General features: G+C 38.1%; 1 long non-coding RNA gene across 1 annotated transcript; it reads left to right on the top strand.

The window, feature by feature from the left end:
• Nucleotides 1-259: 259 nt before the first annotated feature.
• LOC119726294 lies at nt 260-5878 on the top strand. The gene is made up of 6 exons (XR_005270823.1): nt 260-2148; nt 2582-3060; nt 3366-3462; nt 3805-3977; nt 4112-4223; nt 4769-5878. It is a non-coding gene; the product is annotated as an uncharacterized LOC119726294 (long non-coding RNA).
• Nucleotides 5879-9615: the final 3737 nt, after the last annotated feature.

Raw genomic sequence — 9615 nt, 5'->3', positions numbered from 1 at the left:
ACCATACATCAATAATGATTGTCAGACTTCAGCAGGGACAATGCTCCTCATGAATGGATCCAGAAGGCAGACTGATGGGAACTTCAGAGGCTCGGCCAGTAGCCAGGAAGTTACATCTCAGAGCAATGGGGAGACACACCTGAAGTTTTTGCACATTTGGATCAATCTGGACAGCATCAGACACTACAGATGGAACTAAGCATTTTTTTTGGGGGGGGGCAGTAATTTGGACACACACCCCCCCCCCCCCCCCCCCCCCCCCCCCCCCACTGGACAACTTGAGCTTTGGAGACTTCGCTGATGAGGATTCGGACCCACGGAGGAACTGGATTGGTGAACATTATTCAACTGGATCGCAAAACAAACCAAACTGAAAACTCGCGTAATTTCTCGCAATTTCACTACTCGGACATGAGAACTGTACTGTTTTAATTAAGTCTCTTTGCTTCTGAACTGTTGCAGACATTGATGTCTTTGTTCATCTTGCAAGAAGAAAGGGATGCAGTTCTGAAACTGTAAACAAATCTGAGCACATGATCGCTGTAAACACACGGGACCCTTGGCGAAACAACTGTGCGTGCTATTAGTGTTTTTGACTGAAGATCGATGGAACTGTTCATCATCAGAACTCTAATGAATGGTGGTGGGAAAATTTAAACAGCTGAGTTGTTTTATTTTTATTTTTGTCTAGATTTTCAAATATGTGTTTGTGATCATGCCGCATATCAATGTTGGTGGTTTCTCCACAGGTTGTGGCTCAAATTTAGCATATGGGCTGCAAGACTATGGACTATGGGATCATCTATATCCCTATGTCCTCCAGACGGCATAGATGATGGGATCAGATTCCCAACACAGGACCAGCAGGACTATGGGATCTTCTATATCCCTATGTCCATCCGGGGCGGATCTTGGGTGGTAGTTGAATGGGGTTATCCAATATCACCTCCCTGTGGAGCAAATACGTATTTAAGCAACATTCAATATTACTCCTGGGAGGAGAACAGCTAAAGTTGTAATGATCATCACAAACATTTTAGAGTGGTTATCAATAAAACAAAATAGGAATAGGTTAAGGAATTTGCTCCCAGCTCCATCGCTTCAAGGCTCTACATATTTAATTTAATACAAGTAGCACACCGCCTTTAGGGCATAAACACATACTTCCCATAGGGACTGTTTAAAACAAAAAATTCTAGCAAACCTCAAATTTATAATTCAGTGGAATCACGCTTATATCCATCTAATAACTTAAGACTATGGGATCACCTATATCCCTATGTCGTTTTAGGGCTAAGGTGGAGTTCACTGGGTCTCTAACTGAGAAGTGCGGCAAAAATCCAGATGCGAAATGGACTGGGCGGCCATCATGGGTACGGGCCCTTGTCTGGTGACACTAGGATTCTTGTCTGGAGCAAAACATTGAAAAGAAGGGATTAGATTCCCAACACAGGACCAGCAGGACTATGGGATCATCTATATCCCTATGTCCTCCAGACGGCATAGATGACGGGATCAGATTCCCAACACAGGACCAGCAGGACTATGGGATCTTCTATATCCCTACGTCCATCCGGGTTCACTGAGAAACATTGGAATCACCTCTATAAGTTGCCCCTGGATTAACTTTTGACAATATTCAAGACAAACTTGGAAATCGTAAATACGGCATTGCTGGAACAAGGGAACTAAAAACATTTCATAAGAGAAAAGTGTGACGAACAGATGTTTACGGAAGGAGGCAAATCTTCATCATCATCCAGTGGAGGGACTCATCACTGAGATAAAGGACAAAGAACTTCTCATCAGCGTGTGTGATTTGGACTAAGGTTCACTAACGGAAGCAACTGTGCAGAAACTTTTGGAGAACGGACTTTATATACAAACTGTTATTATGAGCGTTGCATTTCTCCACTGAGGACTCGGTGCAAACTGCTGCGTCACTCCACCATAATCTTGGAAGCACAGTTGAAGAACTTGCCTATGCCATTTTGGGGACCTTGACACTTGGAGGATGAGCTTTTTTAGAAAGACAGTGACTTTCTGATATTAGACAAGTGAAATTCTGATGACCTTCTGATGTTGGATCAGCGGCATTCACCATCTTCACTACCATTGGAGGCATGTCCCATTCTGGAAACTCTTGAGGTATTTATTCTTTTTTTGGGTGGTGTGCTGTAATCACCTGTATAGAATTTTGGGTTTATTCTGTGACAATTTCAAGGATTACTAAAGACCCCAAGTCCACTTGATGCCAATCTTTCTACTATGGCAGTCCCAAATATTTGAATATTTGATCATCAACTCAATAATCGAATATAGCCCTTAATGCTTAAACACTTCCCATACTGTGATGTTTTTTTTAATTGTAAAGTTGCATCACTTTATTGTTGTCAGATGCCAATTTCTTGTCAACGGTGGTTCGTTGTTCTTTAAGAAGGTTATTTGCCCTCAGTGGTTAAAACATTCAGAGAAACACTGTATAGGTATGTAAAGGGAGAGACTTGATGCTTTTTGCTGAGCAATTAAAAGGGTTTCCCTTCTTTCATTAACTTGACATATTTTTGATCTGTTTATGTAGGTCAGCAGATACCCTTCAGACGTTATCTGGCTGTGAGCATGACCAAGACGCTTGGATTGCAGAAGTCTGCTGAAGTTGGGATGGGCAGACCGGGACCAGACATCTTGGGTAGAGGCCGGGGGACAAGATTGCATGTTCATAAGGTGAGGTAACCATTGTATGCAGGCTTGAACATGCACAAGACCCCCGGATGTTGCCGCCGTACAGTTTGCAAGTGGAGTCGCTTGGATTGTGTGGTACATTAGAACGAGGGGGACAAGGTTGCATGTAAACCCAGGTGAGGTAACCATTTCTCTGCAGCTCTTCTAGGCCACATGCCTCAAGACTTGTCCCCCTGGATTCTGGATGTTGTTCTGTGGATTCTGGATGTTGTTCTGTGGATTGTGCAGAGTGGTATCCTGTTTTGACTGATCTAACCAGGATAGGTCTATTCATCCTGCTGTGGATGGAGTGAAGATGGCATCAGTGCGTTGTCAAAGGTGAGCATCAAACCAGCTTCAAGAGACAATTAAATCAGCAGTAGTTTTTAGTCATCTTTAAGCTTCCCTTTGTGTCCAAAAAGTTGACCTTAACCCTAACTCCCTAGGGTGTGCAATTATTAATTGGAAGATTCAGGACTGTAAGGGGTAGCTACTGCTTTATGTTAAAACAGTTTCTAGTCTTCTAAAAAGAAAGAGATCCAAAAAGTTGAAATAATTCTTCTAAACCAGGTTTATGCTTTCTGTCTGGAAATTGCTTCAGATCCGCCACTGATGATTTTTTTGGCCCTTTTTTTCCTTTCCAGATGTACAGTCATAGCCAGAAAGCAGACTGATGAGAAACACACCAGATACAAGATATCTGCTGCAGTAACTGTGAGCAAGGACTATTAGCGTTGGAAGGTAACTGACTTTCAATTTGTGCTTTTCAGAGCAATTCACTTGCAACTGTTCTTCATGTTCATGGACACTGTCTTTTGGACTTTTATTGCCCCCCCCCCCCCCCCATTGCATGGCCCTCTTCTAGCCCAAATCGTATATGGAATTTCTTAAGTACGTTTTGCCCTCGAGATCTATGGAAGGATGTTGTAGTACATTAAGGTGTCGGCTTATTATCTGAATAAAAGCCTGCAACTGGACACAGAGAATTAGTAAAGTATCCTAGCTTGCATCAGTTTCAGCCAAAATTTAAACAAAAATACCAGACAGGGATTGTAACATTTCTTAATTTGTCCAATTTTCCAGGTTGTAGACTACTGGCACAATTCAACACCACATCACTGGAGTGGGAGCAAACATCATGGCTCATTCAAATCAGCCTTCCTGCGACAACGCTCAACCTCATCAGCCACAGATCAGCAAGGCACAGATCATCAAAGACTGTGATCCTCTCATATCACCCACCTTGGCTCGTAGAGGTCAGTATAAGTGATTTGGAGACAGACCTTTCTTAATTGCTACATCATATCACTTTCTTGCCATGTTTAGCTACAACTTTCAACCAAATGAAAATGACATGATTGTGACATATCCAAATTTGTCACCTTTCCAGGTTGTAGACTACTGGCACCATTCAACGCCACATCACTGGACTGGGAGCAAACATCATGGCTCAGCTACACCTTCCTGCGACAACGCTCAGCCTCATCAGTCAGGACTAACGGGTCAGTATAAGTGAATTGAGAGACAGACATTTCTTAATTGCTACATCATATTGCTTTTGGCCAACCAGTGCATAGTTTGCCATCCTTTCTGTGAAATGCTGCACAAGTGCCAATTTAATTATGTGAGCTACAAGCCATTTCAAATGAAAAACATGTTTGGCTGCAACTTAGCACAGGAGTGCACATGATCCCCTACAAATGTATTTCTGATTGATAAAATCTTGGCCAAACATAAATCATTTCTTTCATAATTTTATGGTTATAAAAGTTTTCAAGGAAATTATTATTTTCATCAAAAAATGATGAATTACATACAACTTATTTTGAAAAGAATTAATTTCCATGCCAAAATGCCCTTCTGCCCCCCCAGTTTAAAATGCTTTAGATTAAGGGGCATGTAAAAAATTCTTTGTAGTCCTTAAATTCTGGATTTTTTAATGGCTGTTTATCAACTGTATGAGCTAATGATCTACTATATGAGCCTTGTCCTTAAACATTCTGACAAACCACTGATTTTGTTTCTATCTTGTATGTTTTTTTTGCAGGTGGACCTGCATACTGCAATTTTGATCATCAGCATCAGCCATGCAGACTTCAGCAGAGACAATTAATGCTCCTCTCAGGTGGATCTGGAAGGCAGACTGATGGGGGCTTCAGAGGCTCAGCTAGTAGTCAGGAATTTACATCTCAGACCACTGGGGAGACGCACCTGAAGTTGTGCGCGTTTGGATAAATCTGGACAGCATCACACTATAGATGGAAACGAGCGTTTGAGGGGGGAGGGCGTTAATTGGCCAGACGGCACCCCTCCTTCATCTCGACCACTGCAGCTTGAAGATTTAACTTTTTAGGTTTTGGAGCCACGAAGGAACTGGATTGGTGCACATTATTCACGTGGATCGCGAAACAAACAAAACTTAAAAACCCGCGTAATTTCTCGCATTGTGACCTCGACAGTTAATTAGAACTGCTTCAAGTTTGAAATACTTCTAAACTACTGCTGATTTGGATGTATGTGTTCGTCTTGCAAGAAGAAAGGGATTTAGTTCCCAAACTGTGTCGACGACACGTGATCACTGGACCCTATGGAGAAACCATTGTGCGTGCTTTTAACATTTATGAATGGATGACTGATGGAACTGTTCATCATCGGAATTTTTATGAGTGGTGGTGGGAAATATTGAGACAGCTGAATTTTCAAATATTTGATAGTTTAATTGTTATTTGTTACCTGAAAGTTATTTTTCAAAGTCTGAATTGATATGCGACTGTTGTACATTCACGGGATCCTCTTCTCTGGAGAAATTATTGTGCATGTTTTCAACCTTTTTGATATGAACTGAGACTGACAGAACTTTCATCATCAGAACTTTCATGAGTGGTGGTGGGAAATATTGAAACAGCTGAGTTTTTAAATGTTTGATATAAGAATTATTTTTAAGTTTTGATTTATTTGGTCAAAATTTTGATGCTGAATAATTGCTATTAAGGCGTCCCTCTTTTTATTCAATGGTTCTCATTTCTGATGATGTGAATCAGTAGCGTATCCAGCTTTTGATGTTGGGGGGGGGGGACAATTGCACATCTGCGCCGAAATGTAGACTTTTTTCTCTAAACACTTGTCCTCCGTAAAATTAAAAAGTGGGGGGGGGGGGGGGGGCTGTACCCATCTCTCAAATGGAGTTATATGCCCATTTTCACGTCACATTGTAATGGTTTTTGAGCGGGTTATCTTTTTTGGAATGGGTGTCGGAACTCTCTAACCATTTATTGAAATAGCTGCTGAAAATATTTGTTAAATAATCTGCCGGGGTGGGGGGGGGGGGGGCAAGGTGCCCCCTCAGCCTCCCCCCTGAACACGCCACTGATGTGAATTCACCATAAACTAATATAACAATTGCATACAAATATAAGACGAGCCATTCTTTGCATCAATGAATTAATAGGTCGAATTGTATTTTTCTTCAGATTTTAATTTTTTGCAAAGTGAAACTGCCTACTTCAGAGGCAAAAAAGAAGAACAATGAGAACCATAGAAACAAAAAGGGATGCCCTCATATTTTCTGAATGTTATATGTTGCAATTACTTATTATGCAAAGAAAAATAATCACTTTCGACATTCGCATTGCATCTTTGGGTATGGATGACGAACCAAGCAATTTGTACAAAAGTACGAACCACCTTATAGCTGATCTTTAAGAGAAGGAATCATGCCAGAACTGTCCAATGACATCCAGGCCACTCTTGGTTTGCACTGATTAATTCTGATTTACATTGTCCGTCAAACAATTATATGTTTTAGACTTAAGTACCAGTGAAATCTAGGGCCAACTTTCTTGGGGTCTGCATTAAAATACTTTCAACAGTAATAACGTAAAGTTCAAGTGAAATTTTAAATAAACCTCAAACATTATGCATGATGCTTAAACTTGAAAGATATAAATGCCTAGACGCAAGTCTTCAAATCGAGTCATTAATACTACAAAACATAAGTAGCACAGTAAACCTAACCCAGACCTAATTCAAGTAAAAATTAAACAAAAGTTTAAATGGTATTCATTATATTTAGACCTCAGGAATCAGATTCCTCTGACTGTCTTCAAATTAATTAAAAATATAAAAGAAAACAGGTACAACAGTAAACTTAACCTTAAACGTAAAAGTGAAATATAACATCAAAGGAAAAAATCTTAGGTAAAGAACTCAAGAAATAGATGTCTATAAAACTATGTCACGGTAACTCTTTAACCCCAGTCAAAGCTAATTAAAGTACGATTCAACTTGAAATATTAGGCAACTCCCTTGGCAGGATAAATCCAGTTTTGAACGCAAATGCAATATGGCACGAAAGTACATGCCAAAGTCTTTTTGTATCAACTGCAGAAAAGTTAAAGACCCTTGCAGTATTTTGAGGTCATTCCCCTGCACAGCAACCCTTAACTATCTTAACCACTAACCAGCAAAGATCTATCAAAATGCTGCAAGGACTGGAAAAATTACATGCTTTTTGGTAATTTGTATGATATATTTTTTATAGTGTAATATTTACCCAATAATGGAAAAATTCAAAGCAAATTCAAAGCAAAGAAGACAAAAAGGAGAAAAAATAAGGTTATTCCCCTGCATGGCAACCATTAACTCTCTTAACCACTAACAGCAAAGACCTATCAAAAAGCTGCAAGGCGCTTGAAAAATTACATGGGAACTTGTGCGATATTTTGCCTGTTTTTCAAAGCTGGATTGCCACAAAAACATTTTTTGACAGCGTAATATTTTCAAAATAATGGAAAGCAAAATATTAAAGTCAAATGTGCCAAAAGGAGAAAAAATCAAAAAAATTTAAAATGTACTTTTGGAGCTTAGGTTACAAAAACTAATGTAAATATTTAATAAAAAAGAACCATTAGTATTTTTCATCAAATGTTCTACTGAAAGGAAAAGTGATTTTAAAATCTTTACGTTTCATAGGAATTGTAAAATTGAAATCAATTTAAAACGTGGATGCAAATGATTAGTCTGATAAAAAGATAAGCCAGATACAAGGGCCCCTAAATCTTAAAGTTACATTAATAAATGCCACGTTAAGGGAAATATTGCTTTAAAAATATACAGAATAGGAAAAAAGAATAGGAAGACAAATTTATTTTAAGCAATAATTGTTTGATCGTAAACATGGACAAAAGTCTGAAATAGATTCCAAGTTGGCCCTGGACATTGCAGAGCAGTTAATATAAAGATGTCAAGATTATTTCTTTATTTCTAAAATAAAAAAAATGATCTTTATAAATTAACTTTTTTTATATTCTATGCATTTGTGAGGTGACAGTTAAATGGGAACAAATACATAAATAACATTGATTATTTGTCATCCATAGCCAGAATGCAATGTGAATTAATGTCAATTAGGTTTAATACTGGGATTTATGTATCTCAAGTTGTAATGGTATTGAAATATAAAAGAACATAGAAATTTTTTGACTGAGATTGTAAAGAGGAAATTGAACATGTATTTCGCATTTGAGACCTCAAATTAAGATTTCGCCAAATGTGTGGCTATTACTCGAAATTTGCCGATAAAGGTTTACACATGCCAGCTCTATAATTAGAATTCCTAATTAAGTAAAAACCTAAGGGGCAATTCTGTGAATTCAGACGTGCATGTCAGACATTCTAGCTGCTGTCTAAGCTAATGAGTAGAAAACAATAACAGAAAAGGTACCACCACCTTAACAACTTTGTACATCACTACATGTGCATCATGTGGTCAGAGTACAATGTATGTTGGATTTACGGAGTTGTCCTAAGGTTGACTCTATGAAAGTTGGAAGTAAAACCGCTGATTTCTTGAGAAATATAATTTTGCCCAATTTGAAGCCCTGGTCATTTTCAAATTTGAGAATTTAACTTTTTGTGAAAGCATTTGGGTAAACACTTACGAATTTGGAAGTTTAGAAAAAAAATACCTGCCTAGTTTTAATAGAATGCAAGGATAATCCCTTCCAATTGGATTTTTTGAGGAAAATGATTTGCATCTACATTTAAAGGGAATGTACATCATTGGCTTTTGCTGTCATGTTCAGAAATGAACTACTTGAGGGGTTAGTGGATCTATTATACTAACATGTTTGAAGTTTTGTGTAAAAAAATGCTGGAAAAACCAAGAAAAACAAAAAAGTTCAAGTTGTCTGGTTCCTTGACTCCACTAAAGAAAAAATGGATCAATTTATAGATGCCGGAAAATTGTTGTATATTCCCTTAAATCTGATGACAATCAACTCTTACAATTTAGAATATGAGAAAATACATGTATGATATTTTGTTCAAGTTGAAAAAAATTACCATACTCGATAAATCCTTTGGACTTAAATTTACAATCAATGCTTTACTCAAAATTCCATAAATGGCAAATAGTTTACCCAATATCCATTGTTTACCTCAGCCTCTCAATGAGCCAAACATGCTATATATTTTTTTCATGTTTTAATCCAAAACTGAGGCCATTACTTGAGCTTCAATTTGACAGTGGGCAAGGCTTGTAAGAAATTTGGTATTCCTGGTCACTCCCCTTGTGGTCAGAGTGATTTTATGGCATGAACTAGTACATTGATTGGTTTGACCTATTTGTACCTCACTTGGCTGGAGCAGCTTTGCTAGTTTAGGTTTTTCAAAAAAATTCAATTAAAAAAAAAAACAGGCACGATGAGAAGAATCTAATTTTACCCAATTTTGATAAAACGCTAAGGTAAACACTCAAATTGTCGTTTAAATTTTTTGGATAATAAGTCCATTTTGTGGAAGTTCAACAAAAAAGTTAGGAAATATCATTTAAATGTTTGGTCAAAAAAATAGTCTTCCAAAGCTTGTACTTTTTGAGAAAATGTTATGAAATGT

The sequence above is a fragment of the Patiria miniata genome, unplaced genomic scaffold, assembly GCF_015706575.1.
Source record: "Patiria miniata isolate m_02_andy unplaced genomic scaffold, ASM1570657v1 HiC_scaffold_2, whole genome shotgun sequence".
NCBI classification, from domain to species: domain Eukaryota; kingdom Metazoa; phylum Echinodermata; class Asteroidea; order Valvatida; family Asterinidae; genus Patiria; species Patiria miniata.
Note: the sequence above shows the minus strand (reverse complement) of the source record. Positions and strands in the feature narration are given on the sequence as shown.